The sequence below is a fragment of the Neopelma chrysocephalum genome, unplaced genomic scaffold (assembly GCF_003984885.1).
Source record: "Neopelma chrysocephalum unplaced genomic scaffold, ASM398488v2 Primary Assembly neopelma1_24, whole genome shotgun sequence".
Lineage (NCBI taxonomy): Eukaryota > Metazoa > Chordata > Aves > Passeriformes > Pipridae > Neopelma > Neopelma chrysocephalum.
Window position 1 is genome coordinate 50,968,129 of NW_020897693.1, and position 17,971 is coordinate 50,986,099.

At 39.0% G+C, this 17,971-nt stretch overlaps 1 protein-coding gene across 7 annotated transcripts in view; it reads left to right on the forward strand.

Annotated features, from left to right (window-relative positions):
- Positions 1-17,971, forward strand: part of PPP2R5E (protein phosphatase 2 regulatory subunit B'epsilon) — a 78,159-nt gene that overhangs the window by 28,688 nt on the left and 31,500 nt on the right. The window lies entirely within an intron of this gene.

The window sequence follows — 17,971 nt, forward strand, 5'->3', positions numbered from 1 at the left end:
TTTCCTTCTTTTCCTTTTGTTTTCCTTCTTTTCCTTTTGTTTTCCTTAGTGTATTTTTTTCTGTTGACAACTACAGTTTTAAAATGTAAACGCTGAACACTGTGAATTGCTTGTGATTCCAAATTTCACTATATTAGTCTGGATAACTTTAAAAAAAAAAAAATTAGGAGTAGAAAACAGTTGTCTGCCTCAACCTTGGAGGAAGTTGTAGTTGAGGGACACTATAAAGGACAAAATATAAGAGGATAAAAGGAAGTATCTAAAACAAATCATAAGTTTGGTTGGGTTTTATTTGTTTGTTTTTTTTGTTGTTGTTGTTGGGTTTTAGTTTTGTTTTTAAAACTCAAGAGCCTTTTCCCTCTCTTGGTTTTTAAATGGAGTTTGATCTTCAAGTATAGTGCAAGTTCTTCCAAGACAACCATGATTTTTTGTGAAGTGGTTTCCATGCCCTTGTCAATGCATGAATAACAAATAATAGAATGGGTGGGGAGGAAGTTGATTGTAATTTGACTTAAAAGCATGAATGTTTTGACCTCAACGATTGGCAGTTTGAAAAGAATGATTTGCTGTGCTGTTTGTGTGAGCAGTTGGCTTGTTTGGTGTTAATCACCATCCAGTTATGAATATAATTCACTCGTTAGACAAGTGAATTAGACTAGAGGCCAATGCTGAACTTCTAAATACCTTCAGTAAGCACTTGGGTTCAAAGGAGGGATTTTATTTAGAGTGCTACACTGATGCAAAGAAGCTGTATTCATCTGGTGGAAATACACATATTGTGGATGTAATGAAGGTAAGGCTCTTCAGGGTGGAGAGATCTGAAAAAAAAATGTTTTATTATAGTTTCTTATGTGGTTAAAAGCTGTATTTGGTGAGATGTTGTTTTTCTTTGCTTTTTCTAGTTGAGTAGGATGCGTTTTGATTTGGTTCATAACTTAAATCAGCTACTTGAGCAGCTGATATCAATATTCCAGAATATTCTGTCTATGCTTGCTGTAGCAAAGCAGTGGACTCAGAGAGAAGCTGATCCTTATTTTTTTAAATGACACTTTTATACCTTTTTTTTTTTTTTTAGAGCTTTATGAGACAGTGAGTGGAAATCAGATCCACATATAATAACCTGATCTTATTTGCAGAATTATCCTAACCTTGAGAGGCCTAAAATCTGAGGAAGCTTAGGATCACTCTCCATGTTGTAACAGTGGTTTCCTATGTTTCAGAATTAAGACCAGTTTCTGTGTTGTTCAGAAACAAGTCTGATTTGATTATATTAGCACTTTGCCTGATTAAGGATTGCTGAATTAGGTTCACTATTTGAAAGGTGAAGGGAGATGTGTGTTAATGTCTGTGTTACTCTGGCTGGTGTGTTTTGTGGTAACATTTTAATAAGGCAAGGGCTGATCTCTGTGTTGAAGGATATTAAGAGAGACTGTATTTGTATTTTAATTTAAGAGATTTGTGGTACTTTTATTTTTTGTCCATCTTCTTGCCGAAGTTAAGACAAATTTGGAAGTTGTCATTGAACATGCCAGGCCCTGAGCTGGTTCTCCTCCAGTGGGAGGTAGAGAATTATGTCCAGAATAAAGGTAAAATTGACTTTTAAAAGCAAATTATAATTATGGTTCATGTGAAAGTTATAAATCCAGAAGCTTTTGTACCAGTCATGTATTCTTAAATATTTCATAGGAGAAAAAATACTGTGTTTCAGTTTGGTTTAAGAAAGGACACCAGCATTGCTCATTAGGTGTAATAAAAAAGAAGCTTAATTTCAAAATAACAGTCCAGTGGGATTTTTGTACACCTCCTGTGTATTCTACAATTCTTGGACATTCAGAAAACCTTAGGAGTTTCAGGTATTATAAGTCAGACATTTGTTGTGGGCACAGGGTTGTTTTGTTTTTCTCTTATCCCCCCAACATTTTCAAATAGTTCTAAAATTCTCTTTCCTACAGATTCCAGTGAGTTCATTATGTATAGTAAGAAAAAAAAGCTTCCTGTTTTTTGTTGTTGTTGCAGTTGATTGGTTGGTTTTATTGTTTTTGTTTTAAAGGCTCAGGAAGCCCAGAAACATAAAATGACCAACGATGGTTACCTTAGACCCACCCAAAAGTAAAGGGTTAATGGCAGCTTGGGAGGTTGTGCCAAAGAAGAGTAGGATCAGGGAAGGGGGAAAACCGAGGGAAGTTGTTGCTCAGTCACAGAATCAGGAAGCAGAGAGGAACTGGACAGACCTGTTGTATGAGAGGAGCTGGGCTGTATCAGGTGCAGGGCAGGGACCTGGAGCTCCCTGATACCAGAACGAGTTGGGTTGAGACAGAACAGAGGAGCAGAGGGAGCTCTGCTCGAGCCCATTTATTCTGCAAGTGGCAGGGAAGTGCTACTGCTGGCAAACTGCAGTGTCTGAGCTTGCTCTAAAGCTCAACCACTTCTTCCTTAGCTTTTTAATTCGAGGACTTCATAACACTGGAAAAAGAAGAAAATTCAAAGTTTGCTTGGTATGGTGTTACTTGGAGATAGCAAGGATGTGGAGAAGTTATAATAAAATTTTATTCCTGAACAGGTGAAGTACATTATTGTACAGTAATACAGTTTTGTTTGCCTTACAATTACTTAAATCAAAAATACTGATTCATAAGCTTGCATCTGTCTACAAACTGTTGGGATTTTGGAGTAATTTGATTTTTTTCTCAGGTGATCAGAGCTACTGAAGGGAGGGCCAGGGGTAAATACTTGTACCATGAGTGCCCTAAGATGGTGCTGATGCCTCAAGGAAGGATTGTATCAGAGTGGGAAGAGTAGTGCCCAAAGCAGAAGAACCTGCCATTTTCCTCTTCATTGCACAAGCAGCCTCTTTAATTTCCACTGCCTTGCTGTATCCTGATCAAAACCTCACGTTAGGCCAAGGAAACCTGTGTGTCCAGGTAATGCTGTGTGCAGAGAGAGAGGAGAAACTGGGCTGTTCTTTGCACCTTACCAGAGTGAGGACAAACAGCTGGGGAGAGCTCATCCATCTCTGGTAGAGTGCGGGAGGTTACGCTGAGATGGCACAAAAGGCCCCCGGGGGCAGTAGGGACCTGTGAGTCCAAGGCAGTCCAAGGGAAGTGTGCTGAGTGGATGCTTGCCATGGAAAGTGATCTGTGTCCTCTCCCATGGCTGAGCCACTCAGGGCATTTGGACTGACTGGAGCTGAGTACAATCAGAGATCCCTTGGGTCTTTAGGCTTGTCACAGATTATCACAGCTCTGAGAGCTGACTGACCTGCCTGACACGTCTACCTTGGAGGAGATGGATGAGAGCAGCCTCCTCTAAAATAATCAAAAACATCAGGCTTTTGCCTGTGCAAAAACTACCTGAACATCCCATGCAGAGTTGGAGTATGTAACCAGGAGTGGCCATGTCTGTCCCATCACAGTTGTGTCCACAGCTAGAAACTCCCAAACATTTTTTCTCCCAGCATTTTGGATGAACAGCCATGAGGTTTGGGAGTTGGAGAAAGAGTGAGAGGGGTGCTCTTGAGCTGGGTTTTAGGGTTTAGTTGCCTGGTGTTCCTGTGATGGGCTCTGCATGTCCTACGGGGGCTTGTTCTCCCTCTGCTCACTCCGTGCCTTCTCCAGGCACTGAATGTCCCCCACAGCACTGTCATGGGAAATGGGGATTCCTCACTGGCTTTGAGGTACCATACATTTGAACCCAAATAGATGTACATGCCTGTTCTGTGATTAACTTGAGTCCTTGCTGTATTGCTGAGTCCTCAGTCTGGACCAAAGTTGTACACAACCCTACACAACTGTTTCTTTAAAAACAAAAGCAATCCCACCCAAACCAAATGAATACGAGAGGGAAGTAGGGATGTGCAGAGCTAGTGATGGTTTGCAAGGCAGGGATTTTGCAGTCTGCTGTATGTGTTCATTCATTTTAGCAGAATCACGTTTAAAGCAGATCCTTTTTGCCTTCATTTGAAGTGAAAAGAAGTTCCTTTCTCAGCAAAACAAACCATCATAGAAGCATTCAGTTTCTGATTTGCAGAATAAATGATTTCAAGTTCTCTTGGGTCCAGCATGGAAAAAGTAGTCCACATTTTTACCGGATGCTGTGTTCTCCAAAACATCCAATTTTTTTTAAATGGCTGTTTCTTAATGATCCACAGCTGAAGGTCCTTCCCTTTACTCTTGGCAGCCTGAGTTGTCTTCATGGGGTGGAACAGGATCTTTCTTTCGTCCTAGGAAATAGTATTAATCCTGCCAGTATTTAACTGAATCCAGGATTACTAATCTGTCAAAGCTCTGCTTTTAGTTTTTACAGATGATATTCAGGACATCTGACAGTTGCATTCATGTCGTCAAAAACGCATGCTGTGTTTGTCTGTGGTAACCTCAGAATTTCTAGAAGGGATTCATTATATTAATATTAAACGATTGTGGTCTTTATTAGTAACAATGAGTCAAGTTCCCTTAATAAAATGGTAATTTTCTAATTTACCTACTGTATTTCTGAAGTAATGGCTTTTACATACTCAGCATTTAAATTTGCCTTTCTAGTGGAATAATAAAGTATTTCAATGGCTCTAAAGTAATTTAGAATGAATTCAGATCATTTAGTTATTTGCTTTTGCCAGTGTTTTCCTAGTAAAAGCTGTCTAACTAGTCTGTCTGTCTCATGATTTGGTTTTCTTGTTTGTGCCAATTTGGTTGATAACTATGCAGAAGTGGAAGAGTTGGGAGGAAATTCCAAGATACTTCAACTTAACTTTTCATTAGCAAAGGGATTAAGAAGCAAACAGGACTCAGAGAGTTGTCTGAAACATCATTTTGTAGCTGTGAAGCCAGCAGATTTGTCATGTCTGTAAGAAAGAAGTCTGGTGGAAAAACACCTCTCCAGAATGGGTTACTTTTGCCTTTGCCTATTTCACTCTTTAAAAATCTAACTTTACCTGGGTTTTGTGTCATTTCTTTCGAGGAAGTCCTTGGAAGTTTACAGGTTTGTGTAGATAATACGTGGGGGCGGGGGGGAGAAAGACTGGTGAATAGGTACAGTGGATCTCTAGTACTACAGTTATCTCCTATTTTGTATGGTGCTCTGTTACAGGATTTAGAACTTTAAATGCATAGAACTTGTGCAGGAGGGTCATTATTAAAAAAAAGAAAAGAATGTGTCGGTGAAACTGCCGTGGAATCTTAGAAGGGAAATTCTGGTTAATTTGTACTAAACCCTGGAACAGATTTATTGGAAGCTTCCTCGTCTGAATGAATGCAAGTGTGAGGCACACAGATTCCTCAATGCAGCAGCTCAGAAAGAGTTACTCAACCAGGTTACTTTTCCAGTTGTGACTAAGGGGCCAATTAGCAGCATCCGGAATGAGACGGTAGCGCCTGGGTAAAAATAGATGGCATTTGGAGAAGCTGGGGGCTGTCTGGGAGAAGGTCTTCAGCTATAGACCAAGAGAAGAGGGAGAAAGAGGCAACCTTCAGAAAGGAGTGTTAGAGGGGTGTTACAGGCAGGATTGTGAGAGAAATTCCACGAACAGACAGAGGTAGGACAAGGAGAAATATGAAATTGGACCCTCAAACTGACAGGCCTGTGCTGCTGATGGAATTCCTGATCTGGGCTCTTCGCTCCCGTCTGACAAGAGCGATAAGGCTGGCATTGGTATGACAATGAAACAAGCTGTAGCATCCTATGAAAATGACAGGAATCACAGGAGTGGGTGTAAAGCTCACTGGGGTGTTAGCTCTTATGGTAAGGATTGAGTACCTCTGTCAGAGGAAGGAGTAAGTCACACACAAGTAGTAGGTTTGCTGGAAGGCAATTAGTTGACTCCTGCTGCTATCACTGAGACCAAATAATTAAGTAATATGGGAGGAGAACTGAATGGCGTGGGATTTTGCTTTCTAGCCTTTACAGTTATAAAGTAGCCACAACAGCTCTGGCGGTTCCTTCTCTGTCATTTTCGTAGGATACCGAGGCCACTGGATTAGTATAGTTAAAAACTCTTTTGTTCCTCACTGACCTACTTTGGCTGCATGTTAGCTATTGGATTGGGAAAGGGCCATCTGTATATGTGCCCGCTGGTACACCCCAAGTGTAAAGAGAACACAGAATGCTGTCTGCCTTCTCTTGATAAAGTTCAGTCCAGTGGAGGTAATTACCTAAAATACTCATTATTATTGTAAATGGCACTTTCCACTTAGCATTTAATAATGTATTAGTGAATTTGATATTTGGTGGAAAAAAGAGAAGGCATGAAGGATGTACCTGAGGTCTTGTCTTTAATTACATAAAGGATGTGTGTAAGTCAAAGAATTCTTGCTAGTGGTCAAGTAGGGAGCCAACTACTTCCTAAACAGTGTGGGTAAGGTAGAGAATGTATCTGTGTATTCATATGGACAGCTACAAAGCATGTTTCCTGGACTATACTTCCTTTCTGGATTTGTACCTGCAAAGGCTCCATAAAAATGCCTATAAAAAGTTATACTAATTCACCAATAGTGTATTTGGATCACCTCACTTATGAAGAAGAGCTTTCAAACTTACCTGTATTTGTGTGAATCTGCAAAATACACACTTTTCCTGCTGAGTGTTTCTCTCTTAATTTTTGTGGAATACATAACTGATGAGGTTGCTCTTCCTTTTTTTTTTTTTCATTAGTAAGCAATGAGGTTTCTGCCAATTAGAGCAGAGGTGTAATCACAGTTCTGATGAGCCAGAGTAATGCTCCCATCGACTTCAGTTTGGCCAGGACACCAGCTGAAGATGAAGTTTGTGACCACAACACAGCTGGGGATAAATATTGCTGGTAATCTAATGTCAGTTTATCACCTTCAACAGAGAAGCAGCTTAACTAATGAGTAGCTTGGAAGAGGTAGAGAGGGTATGATGATGAAGAGTATTGTTTGGTAACCACAGAGGAAATGTTTTAATTATATTTAATGCTTAAACTGTTATGTCTGGTTAATATTTGTTACAGTCTAAACTAATAAAACTTTGCAAAGTGACTGGATGCTCAGCAGAGTGATACCTTTGGTTACATTAGTTGCATGACATAACCTCGTCCCTATCGTTTTTGATTTTCTCTGACTTGTTCTTGAGAACTTAATTCAGAACTCTTTATTTGTTATGGGTCAAATATATATTTTTAAAGGTAATATGCTGTTATAGGCTGATAGTCATATTGCAGAGAGTCTAAGTAATTTCTGGAGACATTCACTTCAGGCCCCAAGGCCCAGTGGTCATCAGATACACTAGTCTGTCCTGCAGCAGACAGCATTTCTCAGGGACAAAAACCCCTATGATGGATTTGCACACATGCAGGTAAATATGTTCTGCCAAAACCCCCCTGCATTATTTTATTCAGTGTTTTTGGAAGAGGTCAGAAGTAAAGAGCATCTGAAAAAAGTCCTCGCACTATTGTGGTAGTGCAAGGCTAGGAAAAGAGTTGTTCTTTAGATAATTATAAATATTCTGAAATTAGGTCTTTGCTCTAGAACCTTGTGTTAGAGAGATAAAATGCATATCCCATTTAGGGTTCAAGCAGCAAAATAAAAAGTTGCTGTTAAAAAGAGAGAAAAGTGACCTAATATTCTACGTCAGTCAAAATTGCAAGTTTTAGCAAAAATACCTGGTTTAGGTATAACAGAGCAATGGACTCTAAAGGTGAATAATTACTGGTAAATGAATCTCTCATTGACATAAATTTAAAACTGAACTAAGCCATTGTGTGATTGAGAAAATCCCATTATTTTTACATAGACATATGTAATGATAATACAAATAGCATAAAATATCCAGCATAACACAGATTACCCGACAGGTTATAGAAGAGTATTTTATAAATGTCATGTTTTTTACTTCTATTGCGGAATTGTTCCAGATTCTGAATAATCTGAAGATCAAGAAGTTGCTTTAGAAGTGGTCTAGATTGTATTGGCAGTGTATGGCAATGTATTTCTGTGCACCGGGGAATGTGAGGGAGCTCTCAGTAACTGCAAAAGCAAAACAAAAGAAAGTAGATTTATATATTTATTTTCTGTCGTTTAGACATGTACTGGGCTTGGCAATGTGAGAAAGGGTGTTCCCTTGACTAACAGCTTGACTGAGTTATTGTCACAAGGTGTTGAATAACAGTTTGAGCCTTACAAGTGACCACGTCTCGGGGCAGCTGATGGAGCCTGAGCACTGGAAGGCCTTTTGCTTTTGCAAGGAGTGTATCTGGAAGGAGGGACTGATGTGGGAACTGCCTTTCTTGACCAAGAAACCATGTGGATTGTTTGTGGATGCAAAGTCCTCACATGGTATCTTCTCAGTAATGCTTTCGAGTTTCTAAGTTGGCAGGGAGGTGTTATCCCAGCATGCAGAGCAGGATGTACCTTCACGTTTTCCTGTGGCTCAGCCGGGATGTAGTGGGGATAATGTTCTTGTGCTCAGGAATCACAGTGTCCCTTGAGGGACTTGCTGCTGCAGATGCAGCATCCCTTGCAATCCCAGCTTGCTTTTGGGATGACATTGAATCCAGCGTGAGGTGCTGATTCTGATCTCAGTGGGCTGAAACCAGTATTTAGAAGACTAAGTGCATAATGAAGTCCAAACCCAGTGATTTTATTGTTCTGTCATACTGGAGCTTGTGCAGTGGAGTTGTGTATAACCAGGGGGATCCCTTTGGGGACTTTAGAATGAACTCCCAGCTTGTTTCCACATCTTCCATCATAACTTTGAGGCATTTTTATTAAATATTGTCATTTTCCTACACACACGTAACATCTTACACATGTGCAGTTCCATAAAATTCTTACTGAATTACACACATTGCACCTTCTATGAGCAGTTGGATTTCATAGTGCATTACTGGAAAATGCTGGGAGACTATGGTGGTGAATTAGCATAGAGTAGAATATATTCTTGACTAAATTTATACTACCAAATGAGAAGGAAATGGAAGTTGTGTTTTCAGGGTTCAATTAAACTCTTCTCAATGTATAAGTAGGGTTATAGAAATGTATATTTCATATGTATGTATATTATTTAGGCTAATAAATGTGAATATTTTTAAATATAAGCCTGAGCTCTTAGACAGTGGGTTGTGTATGTAGAATAGCTCTCACTTAATTACTTCTTTCAGTGGAGAATGAAGTACTCCTGTGACTTCTGGGATAAATTAGTGGGTCAGTATCAAGCAAAGTAGCAATCCTGGCACTTGCTCTGAGCCCGCTTGGATGAGAATTATGTTTTGGGTTTCCTATACTCTTGGTTCAGCTTTTTTGCAAGTGTCTGAGTGTTCCTGAATAAATTTCACAGGGCAGCTCTGTAGTTGGAGCAAAATGAATGTTGCATATTTTTATTTGGGCAGATGGCAGTTTCAGAGCACTTACTAAGCAAGATAGAATTTTTGCATTCTTACAGGAAGCATGTACAGATATATAATTTTATCATTATTTCATTATGTACTTAATGAACCAAACAAATGAATTGCAATGCAAATCCTGAATGCCTTGTGACCGCAGTTAGAGTGGAAGGTAAGTGTAAGATTGCTGTGGCATGTTTGTGTTCTTATATTTAATGATCATTACAGAGAACAAGCTTCTCATGTCATGCAGAAGAAAATTGTGATCTGATAAGAATCTTATCAAAAGGAAGACAATAATCCTCTTAAGGATTCTTCTGTCTTAGGTCAGCAGGCCATCGTGGGTTTTTTGCAAAGGTGTTTCTTAGTGTCTTGGGACTTGTAAACGTTTTTCTGTGTTTTAGATTTTTTGCCATCTAGGGAACCTGGAAACAATGTACTGTTCATTATAAATGGCTGGTCTCGCCATATTCTACTATTTGCTATTAGTTTACAATGCAAAAAACCCATAAAAATAAATTGTACATGATGTAGCAAGATAAAGCTGAAGCTGCAGTGTAATCCATCATTCCCTCTAAAATTAAGAGAATCCAAGTCCAAAATAGAAGTGACACGAACAGAGCATGACCAAGTTAAAATAATGAGCCGAGACTCGGTGTCTCTATTGATGTTTTGGGTTCCAGTGCTCTACTAAGAACTTAGGAGTGGATGGAGGATGGCAGGGTCCTAGAGACGAGCTAGGCAACTAAAAATACACTGAGAAGCAGCCTGAAGGACTGTGAAAGATTTTACAGGAAAGGAAGGCAGCAGTAGGGTGATTCAGTGGAGCATTAAGTTACTGTTGTGCAGCTTTGCTCTATGTCGGGTATTTGAGAAATCCCTTGGAAAATGAGAGGGCTTTTGTTTACATAGTGTTCCTGTCTCTGATCTTCGTGATGTGGTTTGGGGTAGAGCAGCTGAGCACATAGGTAAGTTCAGCATATTTTGCATTTATGTTTGCCCTGCCTGTAGCTTTTTGCTATCAAAATGTCTACAGAAAATCCTGAGTTTAATTCTGCTGTACAGCTCCTCCCGGTAAGGGCTGAAAGGAACCAGTGGAGGGTGGCATTACCTGTTAGAACTGAGCAAGGGTGTAAGGAGTAATACTGATTAATCCTGGAGTCTCAGGAAACAGAACTGCAAGGAGTTTTCATGTAGAGTCAGTCTTGTGTTTTTAATGGAGTGTGATGCTAAAATTTGGAGATCTTTAAGTTATTGGAAATTTTTATTCTTAGGCTAAGGATGTTCTAACACAGCTCTGGGAGCTCCAAAGCTTGAGCTGATTGTACAGTGTTTTAGTGTTGTCTCCCAGGGGTTTTTCTACACATAAATCAACCAACCAAGGAAAAACTCACCACAGATACAGTAAGTGGAAATATGCTTATGTATATATAAATGTAGCAAGTAGAAGACAAACAGTGGGGATTTTTTGTGTTTTTTTTTCCTTACTTTTTTAAAAGAACATTTATAATCCATTGCTTTTTTCCCCCCTCTTTTTGGAGAAGACTTTGAAAAGCAACAGTCAAGTGTTTCATATCTAATGGTAGAAGGTGTGATAGGCAGAAGGTGTGTGGCAAAGGTATCCTGATAATTTTTTCACTACCTCATGTCAGTATTTTCAAGTGGCAGGACAAACATGGGCAGCAGCTCTCTCTGGTGACTGTTCAGCAAACTTGGTGACTTCAGCTCTCTGAAGGTTAGCTTGTACTTTGGAAGTGCAGTTCAGTAATAATCTACTTAAAACAACTAGCATGAGCTTTCTGAGCCAGTGTAAAAGAAACTTGAGTCAGTCCAGGAAATTGGCCACAGTAACTCTCAGTGTTTCAGCAAAGTATTTTTGTCTTATTTTGGGATTTTATGCCACGTATTCAATTTAGGAAATTGAAATAACGTGTGTATTTTTGCCAGCCTTTTTGCTTCACTGGAAAAAAAAAGAAATCACTAATAATTGGTTTTGAAATATTAGTAAAAACTGGGGGGAGGGAGAGGGAGAAAGCAACCTACAAAACCTGTGATCTGCTTGGAGCTAAAATATAGGTGTTAATTTGATATCTAGGCAAACTCACCATAAATAGTGTAATGGGATATATTAAAGATGTCAGAGTGTCAAGAACCTCCAGATATGTGGCTGCTTAATCATATCTAGCCCCTAACCACGAACTCATTAATTCTTGTTTTGCTTAAACACTTCGAGCTCTCGTTTTTTTCCTTTTGAAATATTCTGCTATTTCATGGTGCTACGTATTGTCCAAACAATTTTTCCTCTCTCTCTCTGTTCCAAGTCTCCTGCTCCACCTCATCCTCTTTCTCTCTTGGTCTTTTTCAATAATGCTTTATGTTGTTTCCCTGCCTTCTTTTGCTTCCCACTCTGCCCTCTTCTCATGGATTCACAGATGCTTTGCTGTTCTTCCATCTCTTCTGAAATTTTTTGGTACACTCATCTACCTGGTCTTTTCCCATCAGTTTTTCTTTGAAGTCGTTTGAATCCTTTTCCATACCTTCTCTGTTATCTTCTTTGCCCTGGATCATTTTTGGCTTGTGGGTAGAATAGGTAAGGTTTGACTGTCTTGGTTTGCTCCATTAAACTCTTCCAATTCCTTGAAGAACTAATGGGGAAGTGTTGAAAAGTGTTGTCAGCTTACCTAAGGAGGAAGGCATTGCTGCTTGATTATGAAAAGACATGGTTACTTCTGAGTGGAGATTATTAGTACTAGCATAAGGGATGCTATATATGGCTAAATATCTTGTGAGTCTCTATTTTCAGGGGACCTAGAGCAGCAGTTGGTGTACTGAAATGCCCTGCCAATCTTGTCTTCCATTAACTGCTCAGGAATTCTCACTATCCACTATGTATTTCCTTGATTACATATTATTATCCAAGATGTTTGATGTAACTGTTTCATAATAAGATTCCTCATGTTAGGTTAGTGATGAGTAAGAGTACCCAAATTTGTAAAGCCAGGGCACCCTGGAACCTCTCTACTCATTGAGGGTGCACATCATTTATGCCAATTTGCACCAATAAAGTCCTTTTGCAGCGAGTATTGATGTAATAATGTTCTGCTGTGGCTAATCAGTAGCTTAGACAACCAAGCTTGTGGTCTTGGTCCACTTCCAAACTGAAGGATGTTCACAGCACAGACATCTTTGGTGGGATGAACAAGTGCTGGTCACAGATTAACAAAGCATAGCCTAGAGGAATCTTTTCATTGAAACTTTGACTGCTGTGGCTCTGGATTGAGGTCCATGGGTGAAAGTGAAGAGGTTTAAACTACTGCTTGCACCATGCCTGCTGTGAGAGTAGGCAAAAAGTTTAATTGAAGCTTCACAAAGTTTAAAAGTATGACTTTTAAAAATATGCTTTATTAAATTCTTTTTATTGTCAGTTTGATTTTAATTCTTGGTCTTGTGATGAAGGAAAACAGCAGCCCTTCATCCATGTGTTCTATTCAGAGTCTGAAGTTTGTAAGATTTTACATACATGAGTAAAGGCAGAATTTTGATTAATATATTTAAAAGTATATCTACATTATAAAATTTTGGCAATGTCTATGACTAAGAATGTGCCTGTTAAGGAGTGTCCCCTGTTGCTTGTAATGCTGCCACATCTGCACTCAAGGCACTCAAATGAAATGCTAGATCTACACTGAGTTCAGAATACTCACCCCAGTAAATAATGTATGTTGAAATGATCAGGGAGTGTCGGCAAGCAGTAGAGGGAGTTCCAGATCCAGGATTTCTGCATAACTACCCAGGAGATTCCCACTTAGTGAGAACTTGTTCGGTTTGATCAGGGAGAAATTTATGGCTAGGGAAATAATTCTTAATTTTGTGATTGATTATCCAAAGAGACACAGATTGTCAGGAGATCGGTGCGTTATGTCCTGTGTTGCATTTCTAATTGTGCAGTTCGAATGTGCTGGAAATGGGGTGTTAATGTCGTGCTTTTCTTGTGCGTGTTCACTCATGAAAGTCAGCTTGAGTTTGTCCCACTGTATTTATTGCTGTGTGAATAATTGTACTGGTTAGGTTTTTGGAACACAGTGCCTAACTGCTGCCCTGCCTTATAATTATTAAGTATAGAGAATGGGTTGGGAAAACAGCTTTGGGAAAAAGCACCTATTGTAAATGAATGATTACTGACTTAGCAAAGCATTCATAATATTGACAGCCAGGCAGGAAAATTAAGTGAATGCTATCAGGATAGTGATTATTTTTTCTCAAAAAGTGTGTGTGTAAGAAAAAGAGGGCAAACATTTGTACTTCTTGAGGTCTTATGACCAATATTGTACTGTGAGAAGTGGCTTGCTCTGTATGACAGGACTGTGAGTTAGTGAAAGCTTTGAGCTGGGTGTCGCTAGACCTTCCCTTGAAGTGAGCTGCTCAAAGAAAACCAAAAGGCTTTCAAATTCAAATTTGCAAGTTTTACTTGAATGAAAAACTCAAAAGGTAACTTCTTACAAAATAAAATCTCCGCAGTGATTTGTGAAGAATAGATGTAGGCAGAGATCTATGCACAGCTCCTGCTTTGTGCAGGTGTGTCCTTGGTGCAGGTTGTGTTGAACGAGGTGGCTTTGTGAGTGGCAGCAAAAGGAGAGAAATTTGCTTGGGGTTGTGGAGCTTTTTTGTCACAAGGAGATTTTATTTAACTAGAAAAAGACTAGCCCTAGGTTTATTTAGTAACTGGAAGATGTGGAAACTGGAGAAAAATTGAGGAAATAGTTTGCCATTAAGTTGAAAGGGAAAGTAGAAATTTTACCATTTAGTTAAAAGAGGAAACAATCTCAGAAGTGGAGTGAATACAGAGTTCTCAGATGTTGGGACATTATAAGGAAGTGCTTAAAGTTAGTGTGAATAAAAAAGTTACTATTAAACTCTCTTCCCCATTCTGGAGTTTGGTTTTAGTCTGTGTTTTTATTTTTTCATGTTTAATGTGGTGTTTGCTTTTACTGTCATACAAGATGATGCAGATTCTTTATGCAAATGTCATCTTCAAGCTAATGAATACCAGTAATGTATATACTGGAAGAAGTAGTTACTCTGAGGGCATTTTGATTTTAACTATTCATAAACGTTCTGACAGTGCATGTGTGGGTGCAGGGCAGCATGTGTGAGTGTCCTCTAGTTGTGCTTAACACTTCCTATGTAGTCTGCGTCATTTGTCTCCTTTTATTCTGACTCTGGGCCCTACACTGCCCTGTGTCTGTAATCCCGTGGCTTTTCCTCATAGTTGCTGTGCTGTTTTAGGCAGCTCAATCCCTCCCCCCATCTTCACTTCCCCTCGTTATACCCTTCATTGCAAAGTTACACGCTGGAGTGGATCAGGGAACCGATCCAGGTGCTTCCCCTTCTCTTGGTTGTTCCCTTGCCAGGGAGAGGAGAACGGAGCGTTCTCTGAATGCAGTTTCTCTGGTGCACAGTTTGCTTTCTATGATCCAAAATGAGTTACTTGTGAATTACTTTAATTAAAAACATGAATGCAGTAAAAACATTGGTATGTTTTTATTGATGTTTGAGACTTGCAGTAAAAGTGTGCTATCGGGTTTTTTGTCTTTAGTTGATAAAAGGATGCAGAAGACAGAGATTTATGAGAAGGGATGGGCTGGTTGGATTAGGATTATTTTGGGAAAAGGCTATTAAGAGAGAAACGGAATTGCTTTGGCCATTTTGGAATTAGTACTTCAGCCCTTGCAGTGAGAATTGTTAGTTCATGTCTAAAAAAAGAAAATTACAGCACTTTCTGTCAGTTTTTCTGATAACTTTATAAAACCCTGACATTGTTAAAGGCTCTGATTCTTTCTTGATTATCATTGTTCAGATGTATTAGTGCTTGCTTTCTCTAAGCCAATTTCCCTTGAATCTGTGAATATTCACTGTATTTCAAAAGCTCTGTGCAGTTTTAAATGGCTAAAGAGAAAACTGACAAGCTTGAAAATTAAATTGTAGCGAGGACCTTCTGAAAATGAAAAGAGTTCTCACAAGTCATTCAGACAGAAGTTTATCCTCCTTTAAATTTTGATTTTAATAAATGTATACTCCTTTGTGCATTGGAGATAAATCACACATGCCACTTAATAGTGTCATTTTTATTTTATTTTATAGGCTATTAAAGTGTTATATGTATTTACACAGATTTATTAGAGCAGTTGCTCAGTTTTCAGTTCTTTCATCTGAAAGTAGATACAATGGAAATTTTGGGGCCTGAATGTTTGGCTGCGTTAGGACAGGAGTAAAATGTTGCAGAATTCACTGAAAGCTCTGAGTATCTGCTGAGAAGAAAATGATTTGCTGTTTCCATCAGCTCACTGAAGACATCTGTAAGGAGCTGCATGTTTCATTTCCAGTGGTTGTGTTCAGGAGCTCAGCTTTGCTGTGGGGCTTTGTAGGTCTGTACCCCAGGTACCAGTAAAAGATACCCCCCCCAAAACCCCAAACCAGCTAATGGCACAATCTCTGTGGGAAGGCTGGGAACACAGAATACTAATTTTATTTATTTATTTGTGCTGCCCTTTTCTTGTCTTAGGACCCTCTAATTTTTTACTCTCCTTATTTATTAATTTTCTGATTTATTCCCATACTTGTCCTGTTTCCAAGTACAAAAAACCCCTAGGCATTAGGTGTTAGCCTGTTCCCAAGGCACCCCAAATTCCCAAGAATAATGAGAAAAACTACTGAGTGAAACTTCTTGCAGTTTTATTCTCTAGTGTGAGTGGTAATTTGCTTAATAAAGAAAAGCCGATATGACCAGAACAATTGGTTTGTGAGGTTTTATTTTGTGGGGCTTTGAGGTTTGTTTGTTTGTTTGTGGGTTTTTTGGTTGGCTGTGGTTTGGGGTTTTTTTGTTTGCCCCTATGGTTCATATGGCTTGTTGACGTAGTTAGACTCCCATGAATTTCACGGAGTGTTCTAGAGTGGTTTTTCTTGAGCAGAACTTAATTATATTTTTCATTTTGTTCCCACACCTCCATATACTTAACTGGAGAAAAAAAAAAAAAGAAAACAAACTTCTGTTGCTTATTTTAATGCTTCAGTAATTTTAAAATTTTTATTTAATACCAACTCTGTTTAAAATGAGTGTGATCTTGAGTCATATATATGGGTCTGGTTTTAGCTTGTGCTGAATTCTGTCTTAATGGATTCCCATTTGCTCTCAGCCTGTTTTTCTTTGACTGTAATGTCCTTGTTGGCCAAAGCAGATGTGTACAGGTCATGTAGAACACTGCAACCAAAACCCTGTTATGGCCATGTAACAACAGAGATTTTATTGATACCTTTTACAGCTTTTCAAGGTCTGTGGTGTATTATAGATAGTATAAGAAAGAGTGTAACTTTTAAAAATAATACTTTTGAAATGTAACCAATTTCACTTTTATTTTTTTCCCCTCTTCTTTTCAGCTTGTATTTAGAGTCGGTATTTTGGAAGAAATTGTTAATTAAGTAACTATTGCCTGCTTACTAATAACAGTGAATTCTGAAGTCCATTCTCCTTCTCTGTATTATTTGAACACATGTAGTCAAGAAAGCAGTCACAAGGACTTTTTTTCCCCAGGCCTTTTATCTTCTGTAGGGCTGTAACCTTAGAAGGGTCTTGAAGAAGTGCTCTTTTTTGTAATGGGTGAAGGCTAATGAGTTTCTCTGGCTCCCTGGCTCATCTTAGGTTTCAGCTCTGCCTGCTCTGAGTGTCTGAATATGTGAGAGAAACCTGGCCAGTGGAATGGCTTTAGGATGACTTGGTCTGGGGACTTTCAGTGTTCTGGAGGTGTCTGGGGAGGATTCTTCTCCCATGTAGCTCTTGTTGGGGTTCTGCAGGACCGTGTTTCTTGCATCTGCTGTGCCACAGGTGATTGTAGCCTTTGGGACTGCGGGGTGAACAATTCTGATGATGTGACGTGTGGTGTCATAACTATACCATGTTGCCCCCTACACCCTAATTTCCTTTGGACACAGATGTCACAGAACTTGCCCAGTCCTAATGAATATGAGACTGGTGTGTGCTGCCCAAGAGCATCAATTAAACTTTACCAAGATTTTGGTGGTTCTTTGCAGGATGCAGTTCGCTACCTTTTGAATCCTGTCACTGCTACAGTGCTGTAAACAGAGAAAGGTTGAATAAACCGTGTCATCTTTATTTGTACTGCAGTCCATGTTTATTCTTTTCAGTGTTTAAGCACTGTTTTTAATTAAATTTAAGCACTGTTTTTAATTAAATTTAAGCACTGTGTTTAATTAAAACAGATTCATGGTACTTAAACCTTAAAACTACTTAAAACTACCATACAATTACTAAGAGCTTTCAGCGTTTACCAAGTATTACCTTGACATATTCTTGTGTCAGCAGTAAGAAATTCCATCTTAGATTGGCTTTTTACTGGTATGTCCAAGTTTTAAGAAATAAGCATCAATTTTTACTATTAAAATGTTTCTAGTTGAGATCAACAAAATTTTTCATTTGCATATTGTATTATGACTCAGAAGGTCATTTGGAGGATTTTGGTGCTGAGGCAGGCATTGATGTCTTAAAAAAAAAAAGACAGATCAAAGGAAGTGAAGTGCTCCCCAGTCTGAGAGCAAGCAAACTTGCAGAATAAAAATATGTAT